Genomic DNA, 20761 nt, shown 5'->3' on the forward strand with positions numbered 1-20761 from the left:
CAGTTCCAACGTTTTTTTAAAATTGTAAAGAAGATTTTCTTTTTTTTTTTGCTTTATTATTATAATATATTATTTTATTTTATTTAGAATCGACTTTTGCCTTTATACAACTGTACAATTTATGCGACGGCGGTTTGCTTAAAATTATTGGATACAGGGTAACCCATTAAAAATATGTTTACGGATTATATTAAACGAATATCATATAACGATGACGATACCTGCCCTACCATATAGTTTCAAATAGAATATTTAAATGTGTTTTCTTTGATCCCGCGTGCATAGTGTACATAGAGCCCAAAGCAATTATACGCAAATATAAGCGACGTCCTTTCGATGAAAAGAGAACCAGACATGTGAGTATTGTACCTTATCAATAGTTTCGGCCGGGATATATTATATGGTCTAATTGGAACGGAGAGACAAAGGTCTGTGCAAAGATAGCTGATGTACATGCAATCCTGCAGTGAATAGAGGATGTTTTACCACAACGGATCAAATACCTATAAAAGGACAAATCTAATCAGTTAAAACAACAACAACGAAGAAAACAACAATTTAATATGCATTGATGTGACTTTGATGCGATTAAACCATTACTAATTAAATATTAAACCGAAATAAAATGAATATAATATGAACCATTTATTAAATATATCGTAGTATAAATATAAATATTCTAGTATTAGTGAAAAACATATTATTATACATTTAAAATAAAATTCGTATTATCCAGAAGGAAAACAATCCAAGACATATAATATTTTATTCATCCGGTTCAATACAAATTGATAAAAATAAAATTAAGTACATATTATTATTATTTTCTTCAAATATTGTATAGATTTTGATAACTTTGATCCGATCGGCCCGATGTGTATCTATTCGATGATATTATAATTATTTACAAAGAAATATAAATAATGTAATATACGTTTGCTTGTAATCTATACAATTCAGCGTGCATGTTTTTTTTTATTCATCGCATAGCACATAGGTACCAGCTATTATACAAATTAATTTTATATAATTAATTTTTTTTTCAAACGTGTCGCAACCACTGAGAATATGTACTCAATATGAGTTATATTTTTTAGAGGGGAGTGTATAAATTAATGAAAAACGTGAATCCAATTTATAATAAATTATATTATTTTGTTGCGTTCGTTCAGCATAACCACTAAAACAGTTTTACCATGAATCGTACATAGCATACAGTTTGCAGTTGAGGCATATAGCTTTATATACTTTGTGCATTTGTTGTTACCATATAAGTACCTAAAATGAATAATAATTTTAATTCATTACATGAAATAAACAGAATTTTTTTTTACCAAGCAAAATACAATATTATTATTCTTACTGACATACAGTACGCATCGTAATATAGAATATTATGTACGCGTGGATTTTATGCACATTTCCACTGTTGAATTCTACGAGTACGGGTGGTTCGCATGAGGCCGATGAAAACATTTTTTTGAAATAATAAACATTTCAGATTCTAAACGGAGCGATGAATGTTCTAGCTTTACAATGATGTGGTTTTTTTGTGTTCGTATGAATTTTATCTAGTTTTGAACTAGAAAAAAAATCCTTAATTTAAAGGGGGTTTTCATTTTTAAGTAGGAATTGTTCAATACGTTGGAGACCTAAAAAGAAACCACTAAAAATGGGAATATATGGTACACTATTATTTATCGAAAAAAATTGATTTTTTGACGTATGGTTCATTTGGTCCATATATGATTAAAATTTAAAGTATTTACGATTATTCGTTTCACACCGTCGCTGATTGGAATCGTTTTTTTGGTTGCACTGTTATATCTTTGAAGTCAGATTTAATTCATCCATTATTGTAATTTCAGATTCTAAACGGAGCGATAAATGTTCTGGTTTTAGTATGATGTGGTTCTCTGGTTTTGTTTATTTTAATTTTTACAACATAATATTTTCATGAAAATGTTGACGCATAAATTACCAGTATCGATAATACAAATAGCTTTTTTTTTTATTTATAACCATTTTTTTAACAAGTGTGAAGTGACACTGAACAGTTCTTATAAATTTAAGTGTTTCAAAAAAAAAAAATACTCGATGCCTTGGTAAAAAAATTATTCATTGTTTCGAAATATAAATATCTACTGCAGTATGTAAGTGAAAAAATTAAAAAACTTAAAATAGCTCAAAAATAAAAAAAAAAATATGTGTTTTTGGAATACAGTAGAATTACACAATACAGTAAAAAACTTCAATCCAAATAAAACACAATTATAATCTTAATAATATGTATCATAATAAATTTTTAAATTTTTTTTATTTATGATATATCATCAACCACTATAGGTTATTAGCGTACAACAAAATAAATACAATGGTTTTCTTAGATTAAGACGTTATCAATAAGTTTTAGAAATGGGACGATATTTTTGGTATTGGAATTGGATTGGGTTAATGGCTTCGAAAAGGTTGTCAATAATTATAATATATTGTATTCGATGATTTTGGAAAATATTAATTCAATTTCCTTGTTACTATTTATTACTATAGTATGCCAACCTAATATAAAAAAAATATAAAACATTTTTAAGTCTTAACATTTCTGAGTAGAATCTAATATTCCTTGTTGCTCAGAATTTTTTTTTTTGTTTGCACAAACGCATCGTATATAATGCTAACAACTACATTTTAATTAAATTATAATTATAATTGTCGTAAAAATATTAGTTTTTTTATTTAAAGTTTTTACACTTTTCTTATACTGCAGCAACAACTATAATAAGATAACTTTATACGAACAAATTTTAACGATTTTTAGTAATAATTGTTGAGTGAAAATAGGATAGACTTATAGAACTGTGGATACACATTAAATGCTTGTAAATAATAAATATCTCAGCAATTCGGTGTTAACACCGCAATTCTAGATTATTATTAAGAGTACTTATAAGAGCTCATTTGAGGCATCCTAAAATCGAAAAATAATGAAAAACAATCGTCTCTAAAATACAAAGTGAAGTCGATAGTATATCTGAAAAATCGCCAGTATGGTAAGACATACGGAGTTTTGCACATCTCTGTACGGTTATCTGTATTAATTATTCATTGTACAGTACCTACACATTGTACTACGATAACTATAACAATATATTATTATTATATAGTTTGCGATTTGAAATCGCGGCGTATATCTGCCGTCGTTGCGAACTGCGCAGGAAAACAAAATATGTACAAAAGCGTTATACATTTTTTTTATCACTGGTCTTAATATACACCTACTGTATTAATGATATTATAATGAAAACATAAATATAATATAATATTTACATAATATTATTTTACATTTAAATTTCGAGTGTTTTTTTTTCTTTTTCACCTAAGCGGATTATCGAAGTATAGTGTAACGAGTTTCGACCATCCCGCGGTGGCGATACCAAAGTACGTTTCACCGGCTACCGAGTAGTCTCCTCCTCCCCTCTCCCCCCCACGTACACGCACACCTCACGCCACAACCTACCACCGCCGCCGTCACTTCACTGCCCCGGTGTGGTAGAAAAACGAGGGCTCTAAGCGTTTGCGCCAGGGACACAACACATACCGGTAGCGCATTTGTGTTCGAGTGAACTCGGCGGGCTGTACGCACACGGAACCGCATCAGTCGTTCGCGGACTGCTCGAACTCCACGAGGTAAGTACGTGCACGAATTTCATCACATTACAATATATTATTACTATTATTATTATTACGCACGCGAGAGACCACTGACGATTTCCTGATCTGTCTATATGTAGGTATTATATTATTAATACGACTGTTCGCAATTTTTTTTTTTTGTCGTTAGTATAATATTTGTTTAATATATACTAATAGTATTAGTATAATAGTATATTGTTTGACCACTTAGAAGAAAAACATGATTTTTACCGCAGTTGTGCTCGTCAATCTGTCAGTTTTTTTTTTTTTTGTGAAATCGTCTGTTTATTAATTTATTAATTTATAAAAATTAATTTCACTCGTTATACGCAAATAGATACGACTGGTTCGTGTTTAAATTTACGATTACTATACCGTTGTGCACAATCTTATGGCAACGACGGTTTTATACACTACGCGCGTATCGTCGTCCTCGTAGAATATCAGTGCCCAATGCCCATAATATTATGATGTTGATATAATATATAATATAAATCTTTAAGAGAAGTGACGTGATAACTACACGGTAACAATACTGCCTCGGTAATTAGTACATATATATTATAATGCACGTAATATCGAAATTCGAAGTATAAACTGTGGCGTCTATGAGTTAATATAAAATTATTAAGAGGTATTGCCAAATTTTAAGAAGATAGTATTCTTGATATACCTAATAATATATGTCTGATATCTTTTTCATAAAATAATCAGGTCTAATATAGAAGTTAAGCTATATCACGGTGTTTCACGTCTTTTTATGTTATTATATAAATTCTTCACTAAATAATATTTTTTAAAAAAACAATATGATATCATCACTAAAATATCTTCCTCTTCGAATTTGATGGACTTTAGATTTAACCCAGGTATCTCAATAATTGTGCGTAATGAATTTTTGCTATGTTTTACGTTAGATAAACGTAAGCTGTATAATATTAAATATTATAGTATTATATGTTATACTATATACATACAGAACGATTTTTCCAACTGCAGTAAACACTACTTAACTTGAAATGTATTTATGTTTTTGTAAACAATTTTTTACCAAATTTGAATTAGGCATTACAAGTTTTTTTAGTACCTAATTTTTATGTTATCATTTTTTGATTTTAACTTTTTTGAATGTTAACACACATTTTTTAAATTTAATATTCTGAAGTGAAATAATTTTTTTGGAATTTTAAATACTACTAGTCGTTAATTAGTTATAAGTATTAAAAGCTTAGATAAGAGGAGTACTTGACCAAAATCTCCGGGCTAGGCACAGAGTTAAAAAGTAAATTCCAATTATGAAAAATAAAGTATTTTCAAAAACTTTTATACTTTTCGTGATAATGAGTATTTACTATTAAAATAATCACAAAGTATAAAAGTACACGGATATAACGTACTCTTAACGCATTTCTATCTTTAAAAAAAACAATATGAATTACACGTAACGTGTAAATGCTAATGTTTTTTTTCTGTATTGTGTGATTACACATGTAATAATAGAGTGTTAAAGGCATATAATATAATATGTTATAATCACAAGTATTTAAGACAATGAAGCACATAATGGTATGTACCTATATTATACTAATTTTCATAATTTGAGTGTATTTGGCATTTGCACAAATACAATAAAAATAAAAACTATTCTATTCGGTTTAAACAAAAACTAAAAATAGTATAGGTAAAATTACGAGTTATGAAAGTAAATAGAAAATCCACTGTTAGATAATGTATAAAATATATTACTCGTTTTAATTGGTAGGTACTAGCTTTTGACTTACACTATTGAACATGACAAATAATATAAATTTTTTTTTTTCACAACAGATTTAGATCATTATGCAGATAAACAGTAAGTGAATGGTTGAATATTCGTACAAAATACGGGTGTAGATCTGAGTTAAATATAGAAAAATTAATTAAAAAATTACAGTTGGAGGATATATAAAATTAAAACTAAAAACCAAAAATCACTGGTAAACAGCCAAAACATTTTGAAAAATATATGATGCATAGAAATTGCTAGAAATATCATTTGGGGATATTTTAAAATGTATGGTTTTTATTTTTGAATATTATAACAAAAAAAAAAAACCATTGTTTTCTGCTATATTTTTTTCTTTAGTTTTCTCGATTGTTTTGAAAAGTTTTACTTTTGGCCTTCTAAAAAAAACTAGGTAAAATTTTGTACCAAAAATTACCCTTAAATATGAAGATTAAAGCTTTTTACTGTTCCAAAACGTTATGACAGACACAAAAATAAAAACGAAAATAATAAATAAAAAAAAACTCACACTATTGTACAACCAACACATTCATCACTCCACTCAGAAATTGAAGTAATACAATGACTGCTTTTTTTTTAATAATGAACGGAAGGAAAATTGTTAAAATCATTGCTTAAAAAATGTATTCCTTTAATGTGCTTTGCATAAATATAAATTGATTATAATAATTTTTTTTAAAAATTAACTTATTAAAAAAAATAAAATAATATATTATTATATAATAATTTAATATTATGTAAAAAGTATAAAATATATTGTATTACATGCATACAAAGTATCAGAATAATCTTTACAAGTTCAGAACACTAGGTCGTATAACATTCTGTATTATATCTATCAACTCTCCCGTACATGTACACTTCGTTGCGTGTCTAAATGAAAAAAAATCTACCGAGATCGAAATATTGTTCGTTCAAATTATCATCATTGCGATGAAAAAAATCCTATTTCCCTCGCGTTGTTTAACTTTTTATTACGCACAAACCGCGTGGAAAACTAATTACACGAGAGGACGTATCAACGATTGGTAGTCGTCTGAAATAGCTGAAATAATACCATCGTACATTTTATATATAATATCATATGTAGGTGGGTCGAACGTACATTGAATAGTAAAGTACCGTGAAGTGTATTGCTTTTAAATTAAACAAAAAAGAAACCCTAATCAAAATTTCGAAGCATTGACGGTCGTCGTCCGTGATGGCTGTACCCCTAACTATTTGTTTTAAGTTTTGACTTTTTTCCCGTGTTTTATCATCGGGAAAATTATTAATTACGATCATCACGTCCTGGCGTTCGGATGACGTCCAAGTGTTATATTATTTTCCTTCGAGCAACTGGTAATATTGTAACGACATAAAATATCTCCGCACGAAACTAATAATCTATTTACTTGTCAATTTCTGCAATACGTTACACACAAGCCCTGCGTGTATTGTATGTATTGTTATCTCTAAAAGTATATATGGCTCACGATATAGTTATGATTTATTTAGTTATAAATTCGATCTGAAAAACATTTTATACAACATCCATAAAATGTATTCAATATTCTAACCCGATATTCTATGTGTATTAAAAACGCATTCAATATACACAGAGATGATATTAATTTTCAAAAAGTATGAATAGTATAAAAAAAAGAGCGGCTATACAAAAACAAATTGCATATATAATATATTATGTATACTGCAGTCTCTCGGCGTATCGGAGAATATCGAAAGAACGTGTTTTCCTCCGTTCAGAAATGGTACTTTTTTTTTTCAAAGACTGATTGGTATGCTCAACACATAAATCTGTATTGTTTGTCATACATTCCCCATAAACGGTCTGCTGGAGGCTCTTAAAAACGGTTTTATTTTTTCTGTACACATTATATTTATACACAAGGTGATTTATCAAACGTTGCTCATCCTCATTATTTTCTTTAACTATGCATTTATTCAAATTTTGACTTTTGGAATTTTTAAGTAGGTAACTTAAAGACCATTTTTTTCAAATACTTAAGACTGTTTATAATATTTACGGAGCGTCCAATCTATCTGTGACCAGACAAACAAAAAGGAATCACCATTTTTTAGTGCAGATTTTATAATTTTTTTGTTTTATGTTCATGAATACAGATCGAAATTTAAACGATTAATTTCCGAGTTATTAAACATGACATACAAACGATTTTATAATGATAATAAATCCACGATAAATATGGGTTGAGAAGATATTGAGGCTTATGTGATTAGCGATATACACTAGGAAAGTACAGTTATCATATGAAAAAAAAAATTATTGTACAACTAGTTACTACAAGACACTCTTTAAACGGTATAAAAAAAATAAGTTATTAAAAATATGGTTATTAAGTATACATATTATACAAAAATAATAAATAAATGATAAATTTCAATAAACACATCAACCAATATGAAAAAAGTGGGTAACCACAGAGAATGATACTTATCGAATCACCCTATTTATTACATATTTGGTAGGTATTTATATTATTTACGAATCGAATTTGTTGTAAAATACACTCTAACTTGTATTGACGTTTGTTTTTTTTAAACTGTAATATCTAAAAAAAAAACAAGATAAGGCTTTGTGTTCTTACCTATGATCTAATAGAAATTGTCAAGATTCTTTCTGTACAACTAAAGCGAAGTGTTGTGCTATAGTAAAATGTATGTGTTGGTCCGAATGAAATCCCTTCACTATTGTACAAAGTTAAACTTATAAAATATAATGATATATAATAATATTAAATATATACTTATTTTCGGTAAACATTATAAAATATAATGTCTTGTTTTGAAAAAAAAATGTAATTAACTGCTACTTTCAATTTTCCTGGATCTTCACTCTGTTTTTTATCTTGTTATGCAATAATCATAAGAAAAAACAACGAAAATTGGTTCAGCTTCCAAGATAAAATTTGTTCTTCATTGAACATTGCTAAAATATAGAAATTCTATTTCGTCACCTAACCTAAACTAAACTAATCACGTAAATCAACAAAACCTATTGTGGAATATTTCTCACTATACCTAATGATAATTCCTAATAAAAATTCCTTCGACCTTAACTTAAAATAATATGTATCTAAGTAGACCGTATAATATATCTTGCCTAACGATAATCTACATAGTGTACACGTACACAATATTATTAGTATGTTACACACATCAAAAAACACCATTCCTGTCAGTTTTAATATTTCTCTAAAAAGGTTTCTAGGTCAATGCTAAATATTGTAAATTTCCCAAAAGTGAATTAATTTCAAAGAAAATTGCCTTGGAATAAACTACCCACTATCGATTATCATAATAAAATTATATAAAAAAAATCAACAGTTTTATCGATTCAAACATTATTTTGGTAAAAAAAAGAAAGAAAATTGCGTAAACATTAAAAAGACAGCCAAATTGGTCAAATGACGCCGGTTTAATGATTCGTAGTTTTTATGAAATAACAATATTATTGTGATAATAGTGATATTACATGAGAACACATAGCAAAAAAATATTTCACATCAATAATAGTATTATTTACTATTATATAGTGTATAAATATTACATTTTCAATCTTGTCACACGCAGTATATCATACGTGATGAAGAATAGAGGACCCGGGGACTTCTCGAGTTTTATTGAGGAAAAATATAAAATATTCAAGGACATATCGTATTTTACCATGGTACTTAAAAAAATATGAGTTTCGAACGTGAAACCACACTATGAGAATATATGAAACTATCCATCCGTTTTACTGCTATCAAATAAGTCAAATTTGACAAACTGTAGTAGGTACCAGCTACAATGTTTTATTTTTAAGATTTTTTTCAAGCCGTAAATACTAAAGTTGCATAACATTTTTCAAATGATTACCTATATCAGATACCTACCTACATAGATGTTGGTGCGAGGAATTTTGTTCTATCGACTGTTTTATATACGTTTAGATTCTGAACGGATCGAAGGATAAATTGATTTTACAATGATGTGTGTTTTTTTCAATCTGTCATCGTCCTTTGAGGCAGTAATAATGCTTAGATTTTTAACTTTGAAGGTGGTTTCTGGTAGAAAATTGAACTTATAGTTGATACTGTGGCTGATTTAAAGTGAAACATTCCTAGCACTTTTCAAAATAACGGGGGAAAAAAAAAATAAGCCAAACCCGGAATTTTCACTCTAAACCTGCAGTATTTGATTTTGTTTTTTGGTGCTTATCAAAAACGAATAACTAGATCCTTGACATTTTTACCAAATATTTATACAAGCATATAATATCATAGAAAATAAATATGATAAAGTTCCAAAATATTATGTCTCTTTTTTAGTTACTTATATTATAATTTAGATATTTATGTTGTTTTCCTATAAATAGGTATCAATAAAAAAATATTTGGTTTATGTAAAACCTTCAAAATTTGGTACAAAGTTCTTCATAAATTGTTCATACTCTAAATAAAAATATTTAAAAGAACATAGTCACAATATTTTATTGTAATCGTTTAAAGTTCACATTTTTACGATATTCGTTAAATTTAAAAAAATTGCAAATTATTTTGTGGTTTAAAATGTAATTCAATGTTATTCATGAGTTTTGTTTAAAGATATAATATAAAATTATTAAAAATACATAGGCATGACTATTTTTTTATAAGTATTTGAAAATCTTATTTAGCTAATAGGATTGAAAATGTAAAAGGTTCCTATATAAATAATGTATAAACACAATTTTTTAATAGACAATTTAAGTTAAAATTTGGACAATATTAGACGAAGAATAACGGATTTAGTTGTTTCGTTATAATTTAAAAATATTATTCGAAGGTAGGTAGGTACTTGGAAGTTTAAAGTTTCAACGTAGGTATATTATTGTATTGTGTACACACAATGACATTTTAAAATACAATATTTTCGGTACACATTAAAACATTAATTCAACCTATGATGTATATTATTACTGATAGTAAAATAAATTATTTTAGTAGCAACAGTATCATAAATTACGCTTAGTACCTACCTTATAATACAGGCTGACTCTTCGCTCAATATTGATTTGCAATCATCATAACATAATTTATCAACGAATTCAAATTTTGCATATATTTTATTACCATGGCTTACTCCTGAATGATGAGATATACTGGAAATTTTCTATACAGCAGAGAGGTTACCTTCATACACCTTTTTCAAATGTATTTTAAACAAAATGATTTTCATTACTTTGTTAAACGTTTAAATGTACCTATTATAGCTAGGTACCCATTAAAATGTTAAGAAAAAAAAATTTTAATAAAAGACCAACTATCAAAATGCAAGAGTATTAATGACTATTAATTAACAAGCGTTCAGATAACAAAATATGTATTGATAATAATAATATGGTCTTATGAAAATGTTTAAATTCATAACATTATTGAAACATGGTAAATTTGTTGAAAATATTATATATTGGTTTTAGTGGATCGTAATTTCGTTTCTTGTACGTGATATAGTTTAAATTGGATAGATGTTGCACTCGCGCAGTACGTGGTTGAAAAACGCAAACGATAGATAATTATTATTTAACCTTTACAACGCATGTTGTGCACATGAAATATTTTAATATTTACACAGGAATTACATTTGTTGGAAAAAAACCGTTATTGCGAGAATGGGTGTATCGACGGCTCGTGGAATAAGAAATATTATGTGTCTTGGAGTTATTGCACAAAGATCGTCGTACCTATATATCGGGATCGAAAATACGTAATTGAATGCAAACAAGGTTGCTCGTGAAGTTTTATTCTCTCAGAGTTGAGATTTAGATTGGCTAGGTAAACTATTTCATAGGGAATTTCAAAGTGTGTTTGGTATAGTAGCTCCCATGCAAACTTTCAAAGGTTAGAGCGAGTACCTACTACTATAATGTTATGGCAAAGGGTAAATGGTTAGAAGTCACGTTTTCGTTCTTGATCATCAATTATCAGACCTTGTAATGCATTTGCAACGCGCGTAATGCTTTATTCGACAGTATTTTTTTTTGGCCACAAAGGCGGAGAAAGCAATATCTAAATTAAATGAAATGTCGGTTTTCGATAGGTGTATAATGATAAATATCGTGGATTTAACTTACGAGCAATTATTTCCCGTCTTAAATTTCGACTTAAAAAAAGGCGTTTAGGCGACGTCGCAACAGTTTTGATCACAACAACGATTTCGTATTTCATCGATTATTGAAACGAATATCAAAATATTGTGTATGAATGTTTACTTAGTTTTCTGGCGTGACCACGTCTTTTTTCTTGCTTTCTACATTTTGTTCTGAATTGGATTTTGATCGTCAGTTTTTTACGATTTTTTTCATTATTATTTGCATTTTGTGTTATGTGACGCGAAGAAAATCTTATCCAACAGAGCATGTAAACGAGAATAATACAAGGTTTTATATTAATAATAAAATCCAAAAAGAAAAACCCCAACAGATTAAATTTGTTTAGAAACGATATTCATAAATCATAATAATATAATACTCTGATGTCACATATGATACGAAATATAAAAACTGGAACGTATTTTTGAATGTTATTCGTTAGATAAAACGTACAACCATTGAGTTGTATATACTCAATGGCAGAACTGTAATATTGTAATTGTATTTAACTAAATTGGTCATTTTTGGTGCAGATAAATATTAATAACTGTAGCGCATAATACGAGTGTTGAAAATCAAATGTACTTCACTCGCTGGTCATACGAATACGTTTGTTTCCATATTATTCCAATAATTTCCAAGTGATTTTGACATTTGATTCGATGGACGTGCTCCAGTTGTAGCATTGTACACTAGTACGCAATCGGTTCGCTATAAATTAATTAATTTCAGGCATACATATCGATAATTAACATTTTTGTTTGTGATTAAAACCATTTGTTTTATTTACAAATTCCTTAAAATTAGAATATTTATGTCTGATTAGCATAATTCATGATATTACTGCTTATAAAGTGTTTACGCTGTATATTATTATAACATAATTATTAATTATTATATCATTATTATTATTATTATTATTATTATTATTATTATTATTATTATTATTATTATCATAACTGTTCAAACAACTTATCAACCAGATCTTACCTCGCCTTCTGTTCTGTGCACTGGAATAATGTACACACGTTATTCGATGAAGATTGTTTTGTTGAGACATTTTGGGTTATCCACATATTAAGCTATACGTTCAGCTGCGTTCTATATACAACGCGACCGTAGGATTATATTTTAATTCAATTATTTTTCATACCGTGGGTGTTCTTATAAATCGTTTTATTTTCAACTTTGGTTATATTACAATTACGCCATTTGTTTACTGCGAACTTTGCAAATTTAATTCGTATTCTTAACAATTTTCACATTTTTAATTTTCTTCGTCCAAAGTCGTGACTTTCATAATATTATATTTGTAAATATTTTGACATATTTTACTCTCGGTTATTTTCTCAAGTTTATAACTAGGTACTTATAATGAAAATATTATAATAAGTGAACATTATATATATTATATTACATTATATCATATTATTCAAGTTTTACATTACTGTATGTTATTAGCCAAAAATAAATATTTATAACAAAAAACTTTTAATGGGAAGAAATGTAAAATGCTAATTGAAAGTACTACAATAAAAACTTCTTTAGACTTTTTTAGACTTAAATTAAAAAATTAGGTTAAAATTGTTCGCTGGATCGTTTAGTTAACTTTTGTACAAATGTATAGTATCATAGTCCACATTTGAAAAAAAAACTAGATTATTATGTTATATTATTTACCTATAACAGCATAGCTCTATGAAGAACTAAATACAAAGCGATTAAAAAAAATAGTGTAATAAATACAATATACAGAATTATCCACTATAAGCATGCCACCCATATTTTTAAGATTAAAATAAATTTATTCAAAAACAGATTTTTGGAATTTTTAAATATACTTCAAGACCCTATTTAAAAATTCTTGAGATTTTCTGTACTACTTAAAGTGTGTTGTATGGTGATGCAAACTATTGTTTCTCAAACGAAACCATCCTTCTTTACTATATAAATTATTTAGAGGATAATATTTTTGAAATATTGTTGTAATTATTTCATTAGGAATTTGAACTAGGTAGTAGTTTCGGTTATTAAAATGTTTATAAGATTAATAGTCATTTAAATAGTCCTAGTAGGTAAGTATATTTAAAAATTCCATGAATCTGATTTTAAATAACTTGGAGAAGGAATTGGGGTGACAATGATGACACTATGTATAGAACTTTAGAAGTATTTATTTGTATACATAAACTTAGGTTATAATAATATGAAGTTTTTAAAAATAAAACCTCCCTAGTTTTCTATACAAATTTAATTATTTGTATAATTATAGTCCGTTGATACTATAATACAATATAGTTGGAGAACCCTTACCAAAATATTATATTGAGGATTTTAGACGTGATTAATAGGGACCAACAATTTATTACATTTTACAAACAATGTATATTGCATATATATAATATACTTACATGAGGGATTTATAATGTTTTGGTAGGATCCTCTTATAGAGTCCTTATTTTTATCTATTGGAGGAAGTAGTCAGTTATCCGTCGACAAATTGTAGTTGCAATGTTGCATAATGTTAAAAACAATATTTTTATAAGAATTTTTGAACCGAAAATATTGCTTATAAACATTACATAATTGTCTTTTTAAATTCTACATCGAATCAAGTTTTATTTAAATTTCTTTCAACGACATCGATATTTGTTTTATGTAAATATTTATTTGATAAAATGTGTTGGACATTGTTTTAATATAAAACTTTAGCAATTACAAAATATGATAATCCAGTATTGAATAAATAATTTGTGTTTTGTACACAAAAATAAAAATATTTATGAGATTAATAAAAATTTAATTTTGTAAGTAACAGTACTAATTACTAATAATCACTATAACCAATTAATATTTCCATGTTGGTATTTTCTTTTTTTTTTTTTTAAGCTAAACATAAATTTTAAAAGTTATTTCGTAGGTATCGGCAATTACATAGTTGTTTAAATCATAAACGAAAATTGTAAATAATTTCTTAGATTTGTTCCGAAAGATGATAAATATGTATACTTTCAAACATCGTATAGGCGCATTAATTATTTATCAGAATTTTAAGATACAACGTTGTAAAACTGTTAGAGTTATTCGTATTTAATAGTGCCAAAGGCCATACGTTTTTAGCTTTTCTCGTATTATATTATATTATACAGTGCATAATATATATTTATATTCAATTTAAAAAAACAATCTATATTCCTACCATGTTTTACAGCTTCAGTCTCGGGAATGTTAAAAGTTTTAAATTCGTGATAAATATTAGAATAGTTTTTTTCTGCGTTAAATCCAACCAATTGTCCGTGTCTCTCGGTGTGTATGAGTATATTGCGTAAAAAAAAAAAAAAAAATAATGAAAGAAAATAACCATCAACAGCGTAGATAATTCAGTTACGAACGAGATAAATTTCTTTTAAACTGCATGCAGTGAGAATCCAAAGAGATGAGAAATTTAATATATATCGAATGTTTATACACCGCGCGTATGTAGTACCACTGACGCGCGAGTTATTTTTCACGAGTCGTTTTTCGCGGTTTATTTCCAGCTGACGTTTAAATTTCCGTTTTGATTTTCTCGTTCGCTATTTATACATTTGTGGGATTACTTTACATAATAGTGGTTATACTGGCTAGGAAACACAACTATGTATAGGCTCGAAATGCTGCGTAGAGTTTTCGCGCTATGTTGTTTTGCTTAATAATGAGAACTGTCGTAATAATAATAATATTATAATGGGGAGACGTCTCGGCATTCAAAATATTAAACATAGTTCGTGTCGGAGTTGTTTAATATTCCATAGCTCTTGCAGCACATTCAGAATGTTGTGTTATGTAAAGTAATAGCTACGCTTAAATAAAAAATTACATTTGCCAGGCATCGATGATGCATGCGATTTTCAACATTGTTTGTCTAGCTGATAACATCTATTTGCAGCACACCTATATTAGAATAATACCATTATTTTTTTGTTTTGTCCACTTATACTAATAACATCGCTTTTATCTTGACTGTTAATACATATTTATATTGTAGGTATACTATAATTTAATATACCATTAAAACGTGCGTCTCGTCGTCGGAGAAAATATTAATTAGTATTGCCTTGTCAAGGAAATGATTTTGTTTTTCAAAACAAGATATCGTATCGTTGAATTGTATTGTCATCTCTACTGAAACTTTTATGTTAATTATAAATGTTAATTAAAATGTATAGTCGCGTCATGTTTTATACAAATTGTTCCATTTATAGCAATCAATTTTCAAAAAGAACACAACAAATTATTAATATTGTTTGTTACGACCTACCTTTTATTACGTAATAATTCGTATTTAGCTTTTGCAGTTGCCACACAACTTTGTATCATATTGTCATACAATTATGTATTTCAAAACTATCACTAAATTCGGGTATACGATAAACAGTGGTAAGAGATAAATTGTTTAGCTTGAAAGAAGTAGAAAAATAAATTCTCATTAAGATTTCTTCAAAAGCGTTGTTATAGTTATTATTATTGTTATTTCTGAAATAAACCGTATTTAAAACATACTAATGGTTTAGTTATGCATTAGTGATAATTTTATTTGAGTATAACTTAAGAACACTTACAGTGTAATATTGATATTTGTTTGTGTTAAATAACATCCCATAATGCAGTCGATTTGCTTGGTTGATGGGTTATAATATTAAATCGTTCAACTTGTTCTGTTTACGTTGAATCGGATTGCAAGCCAAACAGCATCTTCTTATTTTTTTCTTAAATGTAAATAATCGAAGAACAAACTGACGCGATCTCATATTTATATTATCATAATGAGTAAACAATCCACGAACGAATATAAGCCATTTCCACGCCTAAACACTTGATGTTTATATTCTGAAAATTTAATCGAATAAAACTTTTGTCTTTCATGACGTGTATGCTTCATTTATTTTTAAACAACAATAATGCACTCTATTCGTTTTATAACTCTGAAATATAAATTAATTTTTAATACAATTATAATGATTAAAAAACGTCATACTACATGTGCATAATGTAATTCCTCTTTCATAGGAACAAGTTAGACATATGTGTAATGTGAATAAATCATGATCGGAATACATTATTTTAATTAAACATAGTTATGAGATAGACGCTCAATACATAGGTACCAGCTTTAATTCACTGTAATATTAAATATAATAATATGTAATATTATTTTTTAAATAATTTTCTACAGTACAAAAAAATATATTATTGTGGGTAATTTCTATGGGATTCAAATCGTGGCCTCTTTCCTTTCTATATTTTTGTTAGACTGCGTCAATTTGTCCCTAAATCTCTTACTGACCTTAAAACTCACTGAAAAATCCCATCTCGTTTTTTATCATCACATTATAAACTCTATAAAATCTTCTCTTTATAAACTTAGTATAAGATATTCTCTTTTAAAGTAAACCCTCTTCTCATGTTGACGCTAATTGTCTAAATATACCCAGTCAAATGATCTAAAATCTTATCCTCTTTATTTATGGTCAATAAGTTGCTTGGATTATTTAAAATTCCATTTATCATTATTCACCGTAGTCACACGGATGGCTTCGTCCCTCGATTTATCTCAACTTAACTGCCGGTTCACCATTTCACATACAAAAATGACTGCGACTTTTTACGAGTTACCTACCTACAGGCTACATTTTCCACCTCAATCTTTCACTGAAGTTTACAGTACACTAACCTATACAGTTTTACTCGTATATCCTCCTTCATGACCGATAATTTTTTTTAATAGCTTCCTTAACTCAGTGCTTCACATTTAGTCTATAAAATGTAAATCCATCAGTCCTCATTTCACCACCATCCCCTCCCCTTATCCCACAATATTTTATTTAGTTTTCCTCTACATTGAGTTCATTTTACTATCAACTTGCTATGGGTTCACCATAATCAGTAGATTCAAGGTATAATGAAGTTGCAAGTTATTTGGCTAAATTCTCGTGTATTTCAAATTCCTCTTCTCATTCTAAATATTCTCGGTAGGTAGTGTGATTGATTGGCTTTTTTACGATGGTACATCAACAATTTATTTTCCGAAACGGTTCACATGCTAATTTTCCTCTAAATGTAGACAAAAATATCGTACTCTCGTCATGTTTTGTGTATTTTCCATCGACATTTATTATTTTGTAGACGACGTTCATTCACGTATTTTTCGCGTATCATTACTTGTGTGTCTTAAAAATGAAATAAAATACAAGCATGTAAATTTATTTATTCCGAACGAACGTTAAAAATAAGTACCTAACATTTTTACGGCCTGAAATTAAATGAACCGACAAATCGTAATAAAATACTAAAACATACTTTATTGCCATTGGGTATAAGGTTAGGCTAGGTAGTGCATCATAAATGGAGTTATATTTTTGATTTTAAGTGATGACATTTTGAATTTTCTGTTTGATCAAATTTCAACACATTTCACACCCTAAGGGATCTTACATTTACAAACGTATTTTAAATTCATATTTTTACTTCATATTTCAACTTGTAAAAATCTCAATTGGATGTTCAATTTTATTTTTAATCGTTTATGAACAAATTTGAAAATCCCGCTATGTCCGAATAAAAATGAAGAAATAAACTTAAAAATAAAAAATAGAAACTATTATTATTAAACTATTTAAAATTCAATTAATTAATTAATGAAAACTAACTAATTATGTATTATACTACCTACTTAACTTTTTTTAAATAAACTTAAAATTTATTATTATAAAACATTTATTTTTCTAAAAATATATTTCAAATTGAATAGTTTATAAGCTTAAATGCTTAAAATGTTTACAAAGTATTGTTATTTATCATAAGAAAATGATTATTATTACACTTTAGTATTAATTTGACATGTTTAATTACAAATCTAATTATGTTAAAACTTCTAAGGTTTTGAAATTACAAAAGTTTTTAATCTATATAACGATTTACACAATCTCCTGAATTGTTATACTATTCACAATGGAAGTTTTAATCGTGTCTCATCGGGTTTTTGTGTATATAATACATACGCTATATATTAATTTATTAAGCTTTACTTAGTAATGCATTGATCAAATAATTATATTATATAAATATATGCTGTCATTGAAATAATTTTGTAATAGTTTTATACCATCGCAACATAATACTATATTAGTTTTTAATTAAAAATCATAAAATGAATCAATGATTGTTTATGACTCCAGTATATACATATAATAATTAGTTATCTATTTTTCTACTTTTTGGAACATTCAATTTAGCGAAACTGTACTTTTTGAGTTTTAAAAATAAACTTTCACTCAACGGGCTTATTCTATATCAAATAGGTACACTAAAATAATGCCATATTATAAATTATTAGAATGGTTCATAATATTTTATCCATTGGTTTAAAACAGAAATGTTCAAATTAACAACAACATTATATTATTATTATATTATATTGATGATTATTACCAATATTGAACGTTAATCATATTTGAAATATTAACATGGTAATTAGAAATTAGAATTATTAGAATATTATTTACTTTGAATATATTTGAAATATGTGAATTGAATATTATTCTGTATTGATGCCATATCCAATAGGAAAAAATACATAACAATTCAAATAGACACAACGATTTTGAAACGATTTGTTATAATTATAATATTATTATCTGACAAAGGATTTCGGGATTTTTTTCACACTAATCTATGGTAGATATACCTACCAACATTGTTATTTTATAATACACGAAAATGTAATATTTTTTGTATGCATATATTTTGCATAATGCATACCTATAATGATATTGATTATGCGGTTGAGCAATGATGTTTAAGACCGTTTACAAAAATTCCATTTCTGGATTAAGATAAATAGTTGTTGTTTTTGATGAGTAATTGGTTTGAACGTCATTCGTTTTCGTTCAACCATTTATAATATGCGGTGGTTAATAATTTAAACAGATGTTAGTTGTCACTTCGCGAGAAAAGTTAAATTGAAATGCACAATATTCAACCAAACCAATTTACTCTGAAATACTACAATCATATATGGCTACGAACACATTTCGTTCGTCTATTTATTTTATAGCGTTGTCATAAAATATAATCATACAGTATAATGTGCGTATATAGTTTGAACGAGCATCAAAATTATTAAAATATAAAACAACATTTACAAACAGCCGAAACGCAATATTATTAATAATAATAATAATAATAATAATAATGAATGTTTATTTAGCAGTTTGAAGTATTATCTCTGATTGTAATCGATGACGTTTGTTGTTATGTCAGTTTATTTAAAATGCATATCATATAGGTACTAGAATTAAAGTAGGTACGTAGAGTGGTTAATAATAGACCATTGATAATATTGGGCTTATATAATTTGGGGACCATTAAGAAAAATATAACGTCATGTTTCGTTCAGCATGATGTTTTCGTGGATTTTATTTTCATATCGGATAAAATTAACGTATTGATAAAAAAAAACATATTAACTGCATGGGATATAGTAAATATTTTACTGTGGTGATTTCATCATTTTTAGAACCATTTAATCCCCGACTCTATATTATAATCCATCTCTGTCTATATATATATATGACATAGGCGGTGGCGGATTTAAGGGTTTAAAGAAAGTCGGCAAATCAATAAGAGGGGCCTCATACAAAATGTATTAGAAATATACTTACCCCCATTTTACAAAACCGATCGCTTCGTTCGCGAGAAATAATATCAACCAATATTTAATTTTATATAGTCACAAATCTACTAATTAAAAAAAAAAAAGAATGTAGATCATAATTAAAATGTAGTTTGACAAAAAGCCATTCAAATATAAAAAAAATGTGAAGCCATAAAATTATACAAAATATTATAAAGGTTTAATTTGAGTTCCACACTTTGAAATTTCGTACTACACACTTCACTTTTCAAGTTACACACAATTTTAGGAGCTGCTATACACACAATAGTCGATGATAAAACTACCACGTTATATTATAATTCACAAAAGTAATAATGATGTGCGTGTATGTTTGTGTGTGTGACCGGCCGGTCGGCTAGGTTAGCGAGTGAATTGGTGGTGTGGGGGCAATTACTTGATGTCTCTCTTTGCCCCTACAAAAGTGCAAAAC

General features: G+C 27.5%; 1 protein-coding gene across 3 annotated transcripts in view; it reads left to right on the plus strand.

Moving 5' to 3' along the window:
- The first annotated feature begins 3567 nt into the window (after nt 1–3567).
- LOC100570283 overlaps nt 3568–20761 on the plus strand; it is a 114504-nt gene continuing 97310 nt past the window's right edge. The window contains exon 1 of one of the 3 annotated variants that reach the window (XM_029491581.1): nt 3568–3687. The gene's annotated coding sequence lies outside the window, so the exon portion shown is untranslated. Of the gene's footprint in view, nt 3788–20761 lie in introns of all 3 variants that reach the window. The other 2 variants (XM_029491584.1, XM_029491582.1) reach the window with 2 other exon arrangements.

This window comes from Acyrthosiphon pisum, chromosome A3 (assembly GCF_005508785.2).
Source record: "Acyrthosiphon pisum isolate AL4f chromosome A3, pea_aphid_22Mar2018_4r6ur, whole genome shotgun sequence".
Taxonomy (NCBI): domain Eukaryota; kingdom Metazoa; phylum Arthropoda; class Insecta; order Hemiptera; family Aphididae; genus Acyrthosiphon; species Acyrthosiphon pisum.